Raw genomic sequence first — 14,433 nt, 5'->3', positions numbered from 1 at the left:
GCTGTTAACAAATCATTCCAAGAAGAAATCAAAATAGAAACCCTTAATATGGTCTTTTTTTAGTGTGTCATAGCACTTCTTGTCCAAAGGTTTCCAAAGATATCCAGGTGTTGTTTTATTTCATTTTATTGCAATATCGGTGGCAGAAAACTTGAATACACAAATCCATTGCAACCAGGATGGCCGAGAGGTTAAGGCGTTGGACTCAAGATCCAATGAGCGTATGCTCACGTGGGTTCAAATCCTACTCCTGGTAGAGAATTGAACTGCTCTTTACTGGTATTTGGGCAGATCACAGCAACTACTGGTCCCACAGAACATAAAATTGACCTTTTGCTAAAAATTTAGCAATGCCCCAAACCATCACACCACCAACATCATGCCTGACTAATGATGCAAGATTGCTAACATGCTCTTAACAAATCATTCCAAGAAGAAATCAAAATAGAAACCCTTAATATGGTCTTTTTTTAGTGTGTCATAGCACTTCTTGTCCAAAGGTTTTCAAATATATGCAGGTGTTATTTCATTGTATTGCAATAACGTTTGGAGAAAAGTTGAATATTTCAATCCATTGCAACCAGGATGGCCGAGTGGTTAAGGCGTTGGACTCAAGATCCAATGAGTGTATGCTCACGTAGGTTCAAATCCTACTCCTGGTAGAGAATTGAACTGCTCTTTACTGGTATTTGGGCAGATCTCAGCAACTACTGGTCCCACAGAACATAAAATTATCCTTTTCTTGAAAATTTAGCAATGCCCCACACCATCACACCACAACCATCATGCCTGAATAATGATACAAGATTGCTAACATGCTCTTCACAAATCATTCCAAGAAGATATCAAAATAGAAACCCTTAATATGGTCTTTTTTTAGTGTGTCATAGCACTTCTTGTCCAAAGGTTTCCAAAGATATCCAGGTGTTTTATTTCATTTTATTGCAATATCGGCTGCAGAAAAATTGAATGCTCAAGTCCATTGCAACCAGGATGGCCGAATGGGTAAGGCGTTGGACTCAAGATCCAATGAGCGTATGTTCACGTGGGTTCAAATCCTACTCCTGGTAGAGAATTGAACTGCTCTTTACTGGTATTTGGGCAGATTTCAGCAACTACTGGTCCCACAGAACATAAAATTGACCTTTTGCTAAAAATTTAGCAATGCCCCAAACCATCACACCACCAACATCATGCCTGACTAATGATGCAAGATTGCTAACATGCTCTTAACAAATCATTCCAAGAAGAAATCAAAATAGAAACCCTTAATATGGTCTTTTTTTAGTGTGTCATAGCACTTCTTGTCCAAAGGTTTTCAAAGATATGCAGGTGTTATTTCATTGTATTGCAATAACGTTTGGAGAAAAGTTGAATATTTTAATCCATAGCAACCAGGATGGCCGAGTGGTTAAGGCGTTGGACTTAAGATCCAATGAGTGTATGCTCACGTGGGTTCAAACCCCACTCCTGGTAGAGAATTGAACTGCTCTTTACTGGTATTTGGGCAGATCTCAGCAACTACTGGTCCCACACAACATAAAATTGTCCTATTCTTGAAAATTTAGCAATGCCCCCAAACCATCACACCACCACCATCATGCCTGACTAATGATACAAGATTGCTAACTTGCTCTTCACAAATCATTCCAAGAAGATATCAATATAGAAACCCTTAATATTGTCTTTTTTTAGTGTGTCATAGCACTTCTTGTCCAAAGGTTTCCAAAGATATCCAGGTGTTGTTTTATTTCATTTTATTGCAATATCGGTGGCAGAAAACTTGAATACACAAATCCATTGCAACCAGGATGGCCGAGAGGTTAAGGCGTTGGACTCAAGATCCAATGAGCGTATGGTCACGTGGGTTCAAATCCTACTCCTGGTAGAGAATTGAACTGCTCTTTTCTGGTATTTGGGCAGATCTCAGCAACTACTGGTCCCACAAAACATAAAATTGACCTTTTGCTAAAAATTTAGCAATGCCCCAAACCATCACACCACCAACATCATGCCTGACTAATGATGCAAGATTGCTAACATGCTCTTAACAAATCATTCCAAGAAGAAATCAAAATAGAAACCCTTAATATGGTCTTTTTTTAGTGTGTCATAGCACTTCTTGTCCAAAGGTTTTCAAAGATATCCAGGTGTTGTTTTATTTCATTTTATTGCAATATCGGTGGCAGAAAACTTGAATACACAAATCCATTGCAACCAGGATGGCCGAGTGGTTAAGGCGTTGGACTCAAGATCCAATGAGCGTATGCTCACGTGGGTTCAAATCCTACTCCTGGTAGAGAATTGATCTGCTCTTTACTGGTATTTGGTCAGATCTCAGCAACTACTTGTCCCAAAGAACATAAAATTGTCCTTTTGCTAAAAATTTAGCAATGCCCCAAACCATCACACCACCACCATCATGCCTGACTAATGATACAAGATTGCTATTATGCTCTTAATATTTAATTCCATAAAGATATCAATATAGATACCCTAAATATGGTCTTTTTTTAGTATGTCATATCACTTCTTGTGCAAAGGTTTCCAAAGATATCCAGGTGTTGTTTTATTTCATTTTATTGCAATATCGGTGGCAGAAAACTTGAATACACAAATCCATTGCAACCAGGATGGCCGAGTGGTTAAGGCGTTGGACTCAAGATCCAATGAGCGTATGCTCACGTGGGTTCAAATCCTACTCCTGGTAGAGAATTAAACTGCTCTTTACTGGTATTTGGGCAGATCTCACCAACTACTGGTCCCACACAACATAAAATTGTCCTTTTGCTAAAAATTTAGCAATGCCCCAAACCATCACACCACCACCATCATGCCTGACTAATGATACAAGATTGCTATTATGCTCTTAATATTTAATTCCATAAAGATATCAATATAGATACCCTAAATATGGTCTTTTTTTAGTGTGTCATATCACTTCTTGTGCAAAGGTTTCCAAAGATATCCAGGTGTTGTTTTATTTCATTTTAGTGCAATATCGGTGGCAGAAAACTTGAATACACAAATCCATTGCAACCAGGATGGCTGAGTGGTTAAGGCGTTGGACTCAAGATCCAATGAGCGTATGCTCACGTGGGTTCAAATCCTACTTCTGGTAGAGAATTAAACTGCTGTTTACTGGTATTTGGGCAGATCTCAGCAACTACTTGTCCCACACAACTTAAAATTTTCCTATTGCTAAAAATTTAGCAATGCCCCAAACCATCACACCACCACCATCATGCCTGACTAATGATACAAGATTGCTATTATGCTCTTAATATTTAATTCTATAAAGATATCAAAATAGAAACCCTTAATATGGTCTTTTTTTAGTGTGTCATAGCACTTCTTGTCCAAAAGATTCCAAAGATATCCAGGTGTTGTTTTATTTCATTTTATTGCAATATCGGTGGCAGAAAACTTGAATACACAAATCCATTGCAACCAGGATGGCCGAGTGGTTAAGGCGTTGGACTCAAGATCCAATGAGCGTATGCTCACGTGGGTTCCAATCCTACTCCTGGTAGAGAATTGAACTGCTCTTTACTGGTTTTTGGGCAGATCTCAGCAACTACTGGTCCCACACAACATAAAATTGTCCTATTCTTGAAAATTTAGCAATGCCCCAAACCATCACACCACCACCATCATGCCTGACTAATGATACAAGATTGCTAACATGCTCTTCACAAATCATTCCAAGAAGAAATCAAAATAGAAACCCTTAATATGGTCTTTTTTTAGTGTGTCATAGCACTTCTTGTCCAAAGGTTTCCAAAGATATCCAGGTGTTGTTTTATTTCATTTTATTGCAATATCTGTGGCAGAAAACTTGAATACACAAATCCATTGCAACCAGGATGGCCGAGTGGTTAAGGCGTTGGACTCAAGATCCAATGAGCGTATGCTCACGTGGGTTCAAATCCTACTCCTGGTAGAGAATTGAACTGCTGTTTACTGGTATTTGGGCAGATCTCAGCAACTACTTGTCCCAAAGAACATAAAATTGTCCTTTTGCTAAAAATTTAGCAATGCCCCAAACCATCACACCACCACCATCATGCCTGACTAATGATACAAGATTGCTAACATGCTCTTAACAAATCATTCCAAGAAGAAATCAAAATAGAAACCCTTAATATGGTCTTTTTTTAGTGTGTCATAGCACTTCTTGTCCAAAGGTTTTCAAAGATATGCAGGTGTTATTTCATTGTATTGCAATAACGTTTGGAGAAAAGTTGAATATTTTAATCCATTGCAACCAGGATGGCCGAGTGGTTAAGGCGTTGGACTCAAGATCCAATGAGCGTATGCTCACGTAGGTTCAAATCCTACTCCTGGTAGAGAATTGAACTGCTCTTTTCTGGTATTTGGGCAGATCTCAGCAACTACTGGTCCCACAGAACATAAAATTGACCTTTTGCTAAAAATTTAGCAATGCCCCAAACCATCACACCACCAACATCATGCCTGACTAATGATGCAAGATTGCTAACATGCTCTTAACAAATCATTCCAAGAAGAAATCAAAATAGAAACCCTTAATATGGTCTTTTTTTAGTGTGTCATAGCACTTCTTGTCCAAAGGTTTTCAAAGATATCCAGGTGTTGTTTTATTTCATTTTATTGCAATATCGGTGGCAGAAAACTTGAATACACAAATCCATTGCAACCAGGATGGCCGAGTGGTTAAGGCGTTGGACTCAAGATCCAATGAGCGTATGCTCACGTGGGTTCAAATCCTACTCCTGGTAGAGAATTGATCTGCTCTTTACTGGTATTTGGTCAGATCTCAGCAACTACTTGTCCCAAAGAACATAAAATTGTCCTTTTGCTAAAAATTTAGCAATGCCCCAAACCATCACACCACCACCATCATGCCTGACTAATGATACAAGATTGCTATTATGCTCTTAATATTTAATTCCATAAAGATATCAATATAGATACCCTAAATATGGTCTTTTTTTAGTGTGTCATATCACTTCTTGTGCAAAGGTTTCCAAAGATATCCAGGTGTTGTTTTATTTCATTTTATTGCAATATCGGTGGCAGAAAACTTGAATACACAAATCCATTGCAACCAGGATGGCCGAGTGGTTAAGGCGTTGGACTCAAGATCCAATGAGCGTATGCTCACGTGGGTTCAAATCCTACTCCTGGTAGAGAATTAAACTGCTCTTTACTGGTATTTGGGCAGATCTCACCAACTACTGGTCCCACACAACATAAAATTGTCCTTTTGCTAAAAATTTAGCAATGCCCCAAACCATCACACCACCACCATCATGCCTGACTAATGATACAAGATTGCTATTATGCTCTTAATATTTAATTCCATAAAGATATCAATATAGATACCCTAAATATGGTCTTTTTTTAGTGTGTCATATCACTTCTTGTGCAAAGGTTTCCAAAGATATCCAGGTGTTGTTTTATTTCATTTTAGTGCAATATCGGTGGCAAAAAACTTGAATACACAAATCCATTGCAACCAGGATGGCTGAGTGGTTAAGGCGTTGGACTCAAGATCCAATGAGCGTATGCTCACGTGGGTTCAAATCCTACTTCTGGTAGAGAATTAAACTGCTGTTTACTGGTATTTGGGCAGATCTCAGCAACTACTTGTCCCACACAACTTAAAATTTTCCTATTGCTAAAAATTTAGCAATGCCCCAAACCATCACACCACCACCATCATGCCTGACTAATGATACAAGATTGCTATTATGCTCTTAATATTTAATTCTATAAAGATATCAAAATAGAAACCCTTAATATGGTCTTTTTTTAGTGTGTCATAGCACTTCTTGTCCAAAGGTTTCCAAAGATATCCAGGTGTTGTTTTATTTCATTTTATTGCAATATCTGTGGCAGAAAACTTGAATACACAAATCCATTGCAACCAGGATGGCCGAGTGGTTAAGGCGTTGGACTCAAGATCCAATGAGCGTATGCTCACGTGGGTTCAAATCCTACTCCTGGTAGAGAATTGAACTGCTGTTTACTGGTATTTGGGCAGATCTCAGCAACTACTTGTCCCAAAGAACATAAAATTGTCCTTTTGCTAAAAATTTAGCAATGCCCCAAACCATCACACCACCACCATCATGCCTGACTAATGATACAAGATTGCTAACTTGCTCTTCACAAATCATTCCAAGAAGATATCAATATAGAAACCCTTAATATTGTCTTTTTTTAGTGTGTCATAGCACTTCTTGTCCAAAGGTTTCCAAAGATATCCAGGTGTTGTTTTATTTCATTTTATTGCAATATCGGTGGCAGAAAACTTGAATACACAAATCCATTGCAACCAGGATGACCGAGAGGTTAAGGCGTTGGACTCAAGATCCAATGAGCGTATGCTCACGTGGGTTCAAATCCTACTCCTGGTAGAGAATTGAACTGCTCTTTACTGGTATTTGGGCAGATCTCAGCAACTACTGGTCCCACAGAACATAAAATTGACCTTTTGCTAAAAATTTAGCAATGCCCCAAACCATCACACCACCAACATCATGCCTGACTAATGATGCAAGATTGCTAACATGCTCTTAACAAATCATTCCAAGAAGAAATCAAAATAGAAACCCTTAATATGGTCTTTTTTTAGTGTGTCATAGCACTTCTTGTCCAAAGGTTTCCAAAGATATCCAGGTGTTGTTTTATTTCATTTTATTGCAATATCGGTGGCAGAAAACTTGAATACACAAATCCATTGCAACCAGGATGGCCGAGTGGTTAAGGCGTTGGACTCAAGATCCAATGAGCGTATGCTCACGTGGGTTCAAATCCTACTCCTGGTAGAGAATTGAACTGCTGTTTACTGGTATTTGGGCAGATCTCAGCAACTACTTGTCCCAAAGAACATAAAATTGTCCTTTTGCTAAAAATTTAGCGATGCCCCAAACCATCACACCACCACCATCATGCCTGACTAATGATACAAGATTGCTATTATGCTCTTAATATTTAATTCCATAAAAATATCAATATAGATACCCTAAATATGGTCTTTTTTTAGTGTGTCATATCACTTCTTGTGCAAAGGTTTCCAAAGATATCCAGGTGTTGTTTTATTTCATTTTATTGCAATATCGGTGGCAGAAAACTTGAATACACAAATCCATTGCAACCAGGATGGCCGAGTGGTTAAGGCGTTGGACTCAAGATCCAATGAGCGTATGCTCACGTGGGTTCAAATCCTACTCCTGGTAGAGAATTAAACTGCTCTTTACTGGTATTTGGGCAGATCTCACCAACTACTGGTCCCACACAACATAAAATTGTCCTTTTGCTAAAAATTTAGCAATGCCCCAAACCATCACACCACCACCATCATGCCTGACTAATGATACAAGATTGCTATTATGCTCTTAATATTTAATTCCATAAAGATATCAATATAGATACCCTAAATATGGTCTTTTTTTAGTGTGTCATATCACTTCTTGTGCAAAGGTTTCCAAAGATATCCAGGTGTTGTTTTATTTCATTTTAGTGCAATATCGGTGGCAGAAAACTTGAATACACAAATCCATTGCAACCAGGATGGCCGAGTGGTTAAGGCGTTGGACTCAAGATCCAATGAGCGTATGCTCACGTGGGTTCAAATCCTACTCCTGGTAGAGAATTGATCTGCTCTTTACTGGTATTTGGGCAGATCTCAGCAACTACTTGTCCCACAGAACATAAAATTGTCCTTTAGCTAAAAATTTAGCAATGCCCCAAACCATCACACCACCACCATCATGCCTGACTAATGATACAAGATTGCTAACATGCTCTTCACAAATCATTCCAAGAAGAAATCAAAATAGAAACCCTTAATATGGTCTTTTTTTAGTGTGTCATAGCACTTCTTGTCCAAAGGTTTCCAAAGATATCCAGGTGTTGTTTTATTTCATTTTATTGCAATATCGGTGGCAGAAAACTTGAATACACAAATCCATTGCAACCAGGATGGCCGAGTGGTTAAGGCGTTGGACTCAAGATCCAATGAGCGTATGCTCACGTGGGTTCAAATCCTACTCCTGGTAGAGAATCGATCTGCTCTTTACTGGTATTTGGGCATATCTCAGCAACTACTGGTCCCACAGAACATAAAATTGTCCTTTAGCTAAAAATTTAGCAATGCCCCAAACCATCACACCACCACCATCATGCCTGACTAATGATACAAGATTGCTATTATGCTCTTAATATTTAATTCCATAAAGATATCAATATAGATACCCTAAATATGGTCTTTTTTTAGTGTGTCATATCACTTCTTGTGCAAAGGTTTCCAAAGATATCCAGGTGTTGTTTTATTTCATTTTATTGCAATATCGGTGGCAGAAAACTTGAATACACAAATCCATTGCAACCAGGATGGCAGAGTGGTTAAGGCTTTGGACTCAAGATCCAATGAGCGTATGCTCACGTGGGTTCAAATCCTACTTCTGGTAGAGAATTGAACTGCTGTTTACTGGTATTTGGGCAAATCTCAGCAATTACTTGTCCCACAGAACATAAAATTGTCCTTTTGCTAAAAATTTAGCAATGCCCCAAACCATCACACCACCACCATCATGCCTGAATAATGATACAAGATTGCTATTTTGCTCTTAATATTTAATTCCATAAAGATATCAAAATAGAAACCCTTAATATGGTCTTTTTTTAGTGTGTCATAGCACTTCTTGTCCAAAGGTTTCCAAAGATATCCAGGTGTTGTTTTATTTCATTTTATTGCAATATCGGCTGCAGAAAAATTGAATGCTCAAGTCCATTGCAACCAGGATGGCCGAATGGTTAAGTCGTTGGACTCAAGATCCAATGAGCGTATGCTCACGTGGGTTCAAATCCTACTCCTGGTAGAGAATTGAACTGCTGTTTACTGGTATTTGGGCAGATCTCAGCAACTACTGGTCCCACACAACATAAAATTGTCCTTTTGCTAAAAATTTAGCAATGCCCCAAACCATCACACCACCACCATCATGCCTGACTAATGATACAAGATTGCTATTATGCTCTTAATATTTAATTCCATAAAGATATCAAAATAGAAACCCTTAATATGGTCTTTTTTTAGTGTGTCATATCACTTCTTGTCCAAAGGTTTCCAAAGATATCCAGGTGTTGTTTTATTTCATTTTATTGCAATATTGGTGGCAGAAAACTTGAATACACAAATCCATTGCAACCAGGATGGCCGAGTGGTTAAGGCGTTGGACTCAAGATCCAATGAGCGTATGCTCACGTGGGTTCAAATCCTACTCCTGGTAGAGAATCGATCTGCTCTTTACTGGTATTTGGGCAGATCTCAGCAACTACTGGTCCCACAGAACATAAATTTGTCCTTTAGCTAAAAATTTAGCAATGCCCCAAACCATCACACCACCACCATCATGCCTGACTAATGATACAAGATTGCTATTATGCTCTTAATATTTAATTCCATAAAGATATCAATATAAATACCCTAAATATGGTCTTTTTTTAGTGTGTCATATCACTTCTTGTGCAAAGGTTTCCAAAGATATCCAGGTGTTGTTTTATTTCATTTTATTGCAATATCGGTGGCAGAAAACTTGAATACACAAATCCATTGCAACCAGGATGGCAGAGTGGTTAAGGCTTTGGACTCAAGATCCAATGAGCGTATGCTCACGTGGGTTCAAATCCTACTTCTGGTAGAGAATTGAACTGCTGTTTACTGGTATTTGGGCAAATCTCAGCAATTACTTGTCCCACAGAACATAAAATTGTCCTTTTGCTAAAAATTTAGCAATGCCCCAAACCATCACACCACCACCATCATGCCTGAATAATGATACAAGACTGCTATTTTGCTCTTAATATTTAATTCCATAAAGATATCAAAATAGAAACCCTTAATATGGTCTTTTTTTAGTGTGTCATAGCACTTCTTGTCCAAAGGTTTCCAAAGATATCCAGGTGTTGTTTTATTTCATTTTATCGCAATATCGGTGGCAGAAAACTTGAATACACAAATCCATTGCAACCAGCATGGCCGAGTGGTTAAGGCGTTGGACTCAAGATCCAATGAGCGTATGCTCACGTTGGTTCAAATCCTACTCCTGGTAGAGAATTGAACTGCTCTTTACTGGTATTTGGGCAGATCTCAGCAACTACTGGTCCCACACAATATAAAATTGTCCTTTTTTTTGAAAATTTAGCAATGCCCCAAACCATCACACCACAACCATCATGCCTGAATAATGATACAAGATTGCTAACATGCTCTTCACAAATCATTCCAAGAAGATATCAAAATAGAAACCCTTAATATGGTCTTTTTTTAGTGTGTCATAGCACTTCTTGTCCAAAGGTTTCCAAAGATATCCAGGTGTTTTATTTCATTTTATTGCAATATCGGCTGCAGAAAAATTGAATGCTCAATTCCATTGCAACCAGGATGGCCGAGTGGTTAAGGCGTTGGACTCAAGATCCAATGAGCGTATGCTCACGTGGGTTCAAATCCTACTCCTGGTAGAGAATTGAACTGCTCTTTACTGGTTTTTGGGCAGATCTCAGCAACTACTGGTCCCACACAACATAAAATTGTCCTATTCTTGAAAATTTAGCAATGCCCCCAAACCATCACACCACCACCATCATGCCTGACTAATGATACAAGATTGCTAACATGCTCTTAATATTTAATTCCATAAAGATATCAAAATAGAAACCCTTAATATGGTCTTTTTTTAGTGTGTCATATCACTTCTTGTCCAAAGGTTTCCAAAGATATCCAGGTGTTGTTTTATTTCATTTTATTGCAATATCGGTGGCAGAAAACTTGAATACACAAATCCATTGCAACCAGGATGGCCGAGTGGTTAAGGCGTTGGACTCAAGATCCAATGAGCGTATGCTCACGTGGGTTCCAATCCTACTCCTGGTAGAGAATTGAACTGCTCTTTACTGGTATTTGGGCAGATCTCAGCAACTACTGGTCCCACAGAACATAAAATTGACCTTTTGCTAAAAATTTAGCAATGCCCCAAACCATCACACCACCAACATCATGCCTGACTAATGATGCAAGATTGCTAACATGCTCTTAACAAATCATTCCAAGAAGAAATCAAAATAGAAACCCTTAATATGGTCTTTTTTTAGTGTGTCATAGCACTTCTTGTCCAAAGGTTTTCAAAGATATGCAGGTGTTATTTCATTGTATTGCAATAACGTTTGGAGAAAAGTTGAATATTTTAATCCATTGCAACCAGGATGGCCGAGTGGTTAAGGCGTTGGACTTAAGATCCAATGAGTGTATGCTCACGTGGGTTCAAATCCTACCCCTGGTAGAGAATTAAACTGCTGTTTACTGGTATTTGGGCAGATCTCAGCAACTACTTGTCCCACAGAACATAAAATTGTCCTTTTGCTAAAAATTTAGCAATGCCCCAAACCATCACACCACCACCATCATGCCTGACTAATGATACAAGATTGCTATTATGCTCTTAATATTTAATTCCATAAAGATATCAATATAGATACCCTAAATATGGTCTTTTTTTAGTGTGTCATAGCACTTCTTGTCAAAAGGTTTCCAAAGATATAGATGTGTCATTTCATTGTATTGTTATATCGTTTGGAGAAAGTTGAATATTTTAATCCATTGCAACCAGGATGGCCGGTTGGTTAAGGCGTTGGACTTAAGATCCAATGAGTGTATGCTCGCGTGGGTTCAAACCCCACTCCTGGTAGAGAATTTATCTTCCTGAGAGGTGTATGGTGTTCCAGCATCAATTTGTCCAATTTTTAAATAATGTTTGAGAAATGCCCCACACCATCATCAAAGTAGTTTAAATATTGCTCAAAATATCTCTTCCCATATTTAGATCAATATAGAAAGCCAAAAGACTAGTTTTTGATATGTCCAAAAGTTTCCAAAATGATCCAAGATACACATGCAAAGCTTTCACATCCATTATTGCTGATGTGGTTGAGACAAAGGACTCAAAACCCTATAAGGGTATGCTCTTATGGGTTCAAATTCCACTCCTGGTAGAAGAAAGAAATGCTCTTTACTAACATTTGGGCAGATCTCATCACCTAATTGTTGTTTTCCTTGTTCTGTTTAAGTGTTAATGCTGCCATCAAGAGTGTCAATTTGTCTATTTCTTACAAATTTAGCAATGCTCCAAACCATCACACCACCACCATCATGCCTGACTAATGATACAAGATTGCTATTATGCTCTTAATATTAAATTCCATAAAGATATCAATATAGATACCCTAAATATGGTCTTTTTTTAGTGTGTTATAGCACTTCTTGTCCAAAGGTTTCCAAAGATATCCAGGTGTTGTTTTATTTCATTTTATTGCAATATCGGTGGCAGAAAACTTGAATACACAAATCCATTGCAACCAGGATGGCCGAGTGGTTAAGGCGTTGGACTCAAGATCCAATGAGCGTATGCTCACGTTGGTTCAAATCCTACTCCTGGTAGAGAATTGAACTGCTCTTTACTGGTATTTGGGCAGATCTCAGCAACTACTGGTCCCACAGAACATAAAATTGTCCTTTTCTTGAAAATTTAGCAATGCCCCAAACCATCACACCACAACCATCATGCCTGAATAATGATACAAGATTGCTAACATGCTCTTCACAAATCATTCCAAGAAGATATCAAAATAGAAAACCTTAATATGGTCTTTTTTTAGTGTGTCATAGCACTTCTTGTCCAAAGGTTTCCAAAGATATCCAGGTGTTTTATTTCATTTTATTGCAATAACGGCTGCAGAAAAATTGAATGCTCAAGTCCATTGCAACCAGGATGGCCGAGTGGTTAAGGCGTTGGACTCAAGATCCAATGAGCCTATGCTCACGTGGGTTCAAATCCTACTCCTGGTAGAGAATTGAACTGCTCTTTACTGGTTTTTGGGCAGATCTCAGCAACTACTGGTCCCACACAACATAAAATTGTCCTATTCTTGAAAATTTAGCAATGCCCCCAAACCATCACACCACCACCATCATGCCTGACTAATGATACAAGATTGCTAACATGCTTTTCACAAATCATTCCAAGAAGATATCAATATAGAAACCCTTAATATGGTCTTTTTTTAGTGTGTCATAGCACTTCTTGTCCAAAGGTTTCCAAAGATATCCAGGTGTTGTTTTATTTCATTTTATTGCAATATCGGTGGCAGAAAACTTGAATACACAAATCCATTGCAACCAGGATGGCCGAATAGGTAAGGCGTTGGACTCAAGATCCATTGAGCGTATGCTCACGTGGGTTCAAATCCTACTCCTGGTAGAGAATTGAACTGCTCTTTACTGGTATTTGGGCAGATCTCAGCAACTACTGGTCCCACAGAACATAAAATTGACCTTTTGCTAAAAATTTAGCAATGCCCCAAACCATCACACCACCAACATCATGCCTGACTAATGATGCAAGATTGCTAACATGCTCTTAACAAATCATTCCAAGAAGAAATCAAAATAGAAACCCTTAATATGGTCTTTTTTTAGTGTGTCATAGCACTTCTTGTCCAAAGGTTTTCAAAGATATGCAGGTGTTATTTCATTGTATTGCAATAACGTTTGGAGAAAAGTTGAATATTTTAATCCATTGCAACCAGGATGGCCGAGTGGTTAAGGCGTTGGACTTAAGATCCAATGAGTGTATGCTCACGTGGGTTCAAACCCCACTCCTGGTAGAGAATTGAACTGCTCTTTACTGGTATTTGGGCAGATCTCAGCAACTACTGGTCCCACACAACATAAAATTGTCCTATTCTTGAAAATTTAGCAATGCCCCCAAACCATCACACCACCACCATCTTGCCTGACTAATGATACAAGATTGCTAACTTGCTCTTCACAAATCATTCCAAGAAGATATCAATATAGAAACCCTTAATATGGTCTTTTTTTTAGTGTGTCATATCACTTCTTGTCCAAAGGTTTCCAAAGATATCCAGGTGTTGTTTTATTTCATTTTATTGCAATATCGGTGGCAGAAAACTTGAATACACAAATCCATTGCAACCAGGATGGCCGAGTGGTTAAGGCGTTGGACTTAAGATCCAATGAGTGTATGCTCACGTGGGTTCAAACCCCACTCCTGGTAGAGAATTGAACTGCTCTTTACTGGTATTTGGGCAGATCTCAGCAACTACTGGTCCCACAGAACATAAAATTGACCTTTTGCTAAAAATTTAGCAATGCCCCAAACCATCACACCACCAACATCATGCCTGACTAATGATGCAAGATTGCTAACATGCTCTTCACAAATCATTCCAAGAAGATATCAATATAGAAACCCTTAATATCGTCTTTTTTTAGTGTGTCATAGCACTTCTTGTCCAAAGGTTTCCAAAGATATCCAGGTGTTGTTTTATTTCATTTTATTGCAATATCGGTGGCAGAAAACTTGA

General features: G+C 38.4%; 34 non-coding genes across 34 annotated transcripts; all 34 read left to right on the top strand.

Moving 5' to 3' along the window:
• The first annotated feature begins 173 nt into the window (after positions 1-173).
• Positions 174-256, top strand: trnal-caa (transfer RNA leucine (anticodon CAA)). The gene has a single exon. It is a non-coding gene; the product is annotated as a tRNA-Leu (tRNA).
• Positions 257-579: 323 nt separating this feature from the next.
• trnal-caa (transfer RNA leucine (anticodon CAA)) lies at positions 580-662 on the top strand. The gene has a single exon. It is a non-coding gene; the product is annotated as a tRNA-Leu (tRNA).
• A 325-nt stretch (positions 663-987) lies between these two features.
• Positions 988-1,070, top strand: trnal-caa (transfer RNA leucine (anticodon CAA)). Its single transcript has one exon. It is a non-coding gene; the product is annotated as a tRNA-Leu (tRNA).
• A 323-nt stretch (positions 1,071-1,393) lies between these two features.
• Positions 1,394-1,476, top strand: trnal-uaa (transfer RNA leucine (anticodon UAA)). Its single transcript has one exon. It is a non-coding gene; the product is annotated as a tRNA-Leu (tRNA).
• A 329-nt stretch (positions 1,477-1,805) lies between these two features.
• On the top strand, positions 1,806-1,888 carry trnal-caa (transfer RNA leucine (anticodon CAA)). The gene has a single exon. It is a non-coding gene; the product is annotated as a tRNA-Leu (tRNA).
• A 328-nt stretch (positions 1,889-2,216) lies between these two features.
• On the top strand, positions 2,217-2,299 carry trnal-caa (transfer RNA leucine (anticodon CAA)). Its single transcript has one exon. It is a non-coding gene; the product is annotated as a tRNA-Leu (tRNA).
• A 328-nt stretch (positions 2,300-2,627) lies between these two features.
• trnal-caa (transfer RNA leucine (anticodon CAA)) lies at positions 2,628-2,710 on the top strand. Its single transcript has one exon. It is a non-coding gene; the product is annotated as a tRNA-Leu (tRNA).
• A 328-nt stretch (positions 2,711-3,038) lies between these two features.
• trnal-caa (transfer RNA leucine (anticodon CAA)) lies at positions 3,039-3,121 on the top strand. Its single transcript has one exon. It is a non-coding gene; the product is annotated as a tRNA-Leu (tRNA).
• A 328-nt stretch (positions 3,122-3,449) lies between these two features.
• On the top strand, positions 3,450-3,532 carry trnal-caa (transfer RNA leucine (anticodon CAA)). Its single transcript has one exon. It is a non-coding gene; the product is annotated as a tRNA-Leu (tRNA).
• A 328-nt stretch (positions 3,533-3,860) lies between these two features.
• On the top strand, positions 3,861-3,943 carry trnal-caa (transfer RNA leucine (anticodon CAA)). The gene has a single exon. It is a non-coding gene; the product is annotated as a tRNA-Leu (tRNA).
• A 323-nt stretch (positions 3,944-4,266) lies between these two features.
• Positions 4,267-4,349, top strand: trnal-caa (transfer RNA leucine (anticodon CAA)). The gene has a single exon. It is a non-coding gene; the product is annotated as a tRNA-Leu (tRNA).
• A 328-nt stretch (positions 4,350-4,677) lies between these two features.
• trnal-caa (transfer RNA leucine (anticodon CAA)) lies at positions 4,678-4,760 on the top strand. Its single transcript has one exon. It is a non-coding gene; the product is annotated as a tRNA-Leu (tRNA).
• Positions 4,761-5,088: 328 nt separating this feature from the next.
• Positions 5,089-5,171, top strand: trnal-caa (transfer RNA leucine (anticodon CAA)). Its single transcript has one exon. It is a non-coding gene; the product is annotated as a tRNA-Leu (tRNA).
• Positions 5,172-5,499: 328 nt separating this feature from the next.
• Positions 5,500-5,582, top strand: trnal-caa (transfer RNA leucine (anticodon CAA)). The gene has a single exon. It is a non-coding gene; the product is annotated as a tRNA-Leu (tRNA).
• Positions 5,583-5,910: 328 nt separating this feature from the next.
• trnal-caa (transfer RNA leucine (anticodon CAA)) lies at positions 5,911-5,993 on the top strand. The gene has a single exon. It is a non-coding gene; the product is annotated as a tRNA-Leu (tRNA).
• A 328-nt stretch (positions 5,994-6,321) lies between these two features.
• Positions 6,322-6,404, top strand: trnal-caa (transfer RNA leucine (anticodon CAA)). The gene has a single exon. It is a non-coding gene; the product is annotated as a tRNA-Leu (tRNA).
• A 328-nt stretch (positions 6,405-6,732) lies between these two features.
• On the top strand, positions 6,733-6,815 carry trnal-caa (transfer RNA leucine (anticodon CAA)). Its single transcript has one exon. It is a non-coding gene; the product is annotated as a tRNA-Leu (tRNA).
• Positions 6,816-7,143: 328 nt separating this feature from the next.
• trnal-caa (transfer RNA leucine (anticodon CAA)) lies at positions 7,144-7,226 on the top strand. Its single transcript has one exon. It is a non-coding gene; the product is annotated as a tRNA-Leu (tRNA).
• A 328-nt stretch (positions 7,227-7,554) lies between these two features.
• On the top strand, positions 7,555-7,637 carry trnal-caa (transfer RNA leucine (anticodon CAA)). The gene has a single exon. It is a non-coding gene; the product is annotated as a tRNA-Leu (tRNA).
• Positions 7,638-7,965: 328 nt separating this feature from the next.
• Positions 7,966-8,048, top strand: trnal-caa (transfer RNA leucine (anticodon CAA)). Its single transcript has one exon. It is a non-coding gene; the product is annotated as a tRNA-Leu (tRNA).
• Positions 8,049-8,376: 328 nt separating this feature from the next.
• Positions 8,377-8,459, top strand: trnal-caa (transfer RNA leucine (anticodon CAA)). Its single transcript has one exon. It is a non-coding gene; the product is annotated as a tRNA-Leu (tRNA).
• A 328-nt stretch (positions 8,460-8,787) lies between these two features.
• On the top strand, positions 8,788-8,870 carry trnal-caa (transfer RNA leucine (anticodon CAA)). The gene has a single exon. It is a non-coding gene; the product is annotated as a tRNA-Leu (tRNA).
• Positions 8,871-9,198: 328 nt separating this feature from the next.
• Positions 9,199-9,281, top strand: trnal-caa (transfer RNA leucine (anticodon CAA)). Its single transcript has one exon. It is a non-coding gene; the product is annotated as a tRNA-Leu (tRNA).
• Positions 9,282-9,609: 328 nt separating this feature from the next.
• Positions 9,610-9,692, top strand: trnal-caa (transfer RNA leucine (anticodon CAA)). The gene has a single exon. It is a non-coding gene; the product is annotated as a tRNA-Leu (tRNA).
• Positions 9,693-10,020: 328 nt separating this feature from the next.
• On the top strand, positions 10,021-10,103 carry trnal-caa (transfer RNA leucine (anticodon CAA)). The gene has a single exon. It is a non-coding gene; the product is annotated as a tRNA-Leu (tRNA).
• Positions 10,104-10,429: 326 nt separating this feature from the next.
• Positions 10,430-10,512, top strand: trnal-caa (transfer RNA leucine (anticodon CAA)). The gene has a single exon. It is a non-coding gene; the product is annotated as a tRNA-Leu (tRNA).
• Positions 10,513-10,841: 329 nt separating this feature from the next.
• On the top strand, positions 10,842-10,924 carry trnal-caa (transfer RNA leucine (anticodon CAA)). Its single transcript has one exon. It is a non-coding gene; the product is annotated as a tRNA-Leu (tRNA).
• Positions 10,925-11,247: 323 nt separating this feature from the next.
• Positions 11,248-11,330, top strand: trnal-uaa (transfer RNA leucine (anticodon UAA)). The gene has a single exon. It is a non-coding gene; the product is annotated as a tRNA-Leu (tRNA).
• A 322-nt stretch (positions 11,331-11,652) lies between these two features.
• Positions 11,653-11,735, top strand: trnal-uaa (transfer RNA leucine (anticodon UAA)). Its single transcript has one exon. It is a non-coding gene; the product is annotated as a tRNA-Leu (tRNA).
• A 666-nt stretch (positions 11,736-12,401) lies between these two features.
• trnal-caa (transfer RNA leucine (anticodon CAA)) lies at positions 12,402-12,484 on the top strand. Its single transcript has one exon. It is a non-coding gene; the product is annotated as a tRNA-Leu (tRNA).
• A 325-nt stretch (positions 12,485-12,809) lies between these two features.
• trnal-caa (transfer RNA leucine (anticodon CAA)) lies at positions 12,810-12,892 on the top strand. The gene has a single exon. It is a non-coding gene; the product is annotated as a tRNA-Leu (tRNA).
• Positions 12,893-13,221: 329 nt separating this feature from the next.
• trnal-caa (transfer RNA leucine (anticodon CAA)) lies at positions 13,222-13,304 on the top strand. Its single transcript has one exon. It is a non-coding gene; the product is annotated as a tRNA-Leu (tRNA).
• A 323-nt stretch (positions 13,305-13,627) lies between these two features.
• Positions 13,628-13,710, top strand: trnal-uaa (transfer RNA leucine (anticodon UAA)). The gene has a single exon. It is a non-coding gene; the product is annotated as a tRNA-Leu (tRNA).
• A 330-nt stretch (positions 13,711-14,040) lies between these two features.
• trnal-uaa (transfer RNA leucine (anticodon UAA)) lies at positions 14,041-14,123 on the top strand. The gene has a single exon. It is a non-coding gene; the product is annotated as a tRNA-Leu (tRNA).
• The last annotated feature ends 310 nt before the right edge of the window (positions 14,124-14,433 follow it).

The sequence above is a fragment of the Oryzias latipes genome, chromosome 10, assembly GCF_053564925.1.
Source record: "Oryzias latipes strain Hd-rR chromosome 10, Olatipes_Hd-rR_3.1".
NCBI classification, from domain to species: domain Eukaryota; kingdom Metazoa; phylum Chordata; class Actinopteri; order Beloniformes; family Adrianichthyidae; genus Oryzias; species Oryzias latipes.
This window is presented reverse-complemented; position numbering and strand designations above follow the sequence as displayed.